Source organism: Hyalella azteca, unplaced genomic scaffold, assembly GCF_000764305.2.
Source record: "Hyalella azteca isolate HAZT.00-mixed unplaced genomic scaffold, Hazt_2.0.2 contig3540, whole genome shotgun sequence".
In the NCBI taxonomy this organism is placed as follows: domain Eukaryota; kingdom Metazoa; phylum Arthropoda; class Malacostraca; order Amphipoda; family Hyalellidae; genus Hyalella; species Hyalella azteca.
The window spans coordinates 46429-47332 of record NW_025933788.1 but is presented as its reverse complement, the minus strand read 5'-3'; the positions used below and the strand labels follow the sequence as shown (position 1 = coordinate 47332).

General features: G+C 38.7%; 1 protein-coding gene across 1 annotated transcript in view; it reads left to right on the top strand.

The window, feature by feature from the left end:
• The window catches only part of LOC108670373 (obscurin), a gene marked incomplete at both ends in the record, with an annotated part of 21722 nt that overhangs the window by 3739 nt on the left and 17079 nt on the right, over positions 1–904 (top strand).

The following is a 904-nucleotide window of genomic DNA, read 5'->3' as shown; positions in this document are numbered from 1 at the left end:
GTCACCACTCACCCGTGTAGCGGTCACCACTCACCCGTGTAGCGGTCACCACTCACCCGTGCACCTGTCACCACTCACCCGTGTAGCGGTCACCACTCACCCGTGTACCTGTCTCTTATACACATCTAGATGTGTATAAGAGACAGGTATAGTATAATACAGGGTATTATATAATACAGGATATAATATAATACAGGGTATAGTATAGTATAGTATAATACAGGATGATTCACGGAAACATCCTGTGTTTTGTATTTCGCGCCAGTAGCCAGATGTCTAGTCTGTCCCTTCACTAGCTATATACTATGCTAAACTAACTAACTATAACTATACTAATAACAAACTAACTATAACTATATGCTAAACTCTACTCACAATGTATAGCAAGGGGTGCAGGGGTTATTCACAGAAACTCCTGATTCGAAAATTCATTAAAAATAACTAGTAAATATATCATTACAATAAAAATTTAGTAAAAAAACCACTCCTTGAATTTTTATTAAAAAATCACTCCCGCCTATTTTGTTGCCACTATGCATTGGACAAGTGGGCAGCGTGCGTTTGCTGTCGAGGCGTATTTTTTGATGGCAGTTTTGCAGAGTTGTCTCCGTCTGAGACAACATTTTTCAGAGCGCTTCATTTCCATGAGAGGTGACCTTCTTTTTGGCCGGCCCGATCCCTTGATTCGGCTCCGTGTGATATTTTATGAGTTATCTTAAATAAATTGTTTACGATGACTGTCCAAGGACCCATACTTTCAAAATTCGGAAAGTGATCGTAAGTACTTACGCTCTATTTTCTTGTCTATGATTAAGTGAACGTAAGTACTTACGCTCTATTTTCTTGTCTATGATTAAGTGAACGTAAGTACTTACGCTCTATTTTCTTGTCTATGATTAAGTGA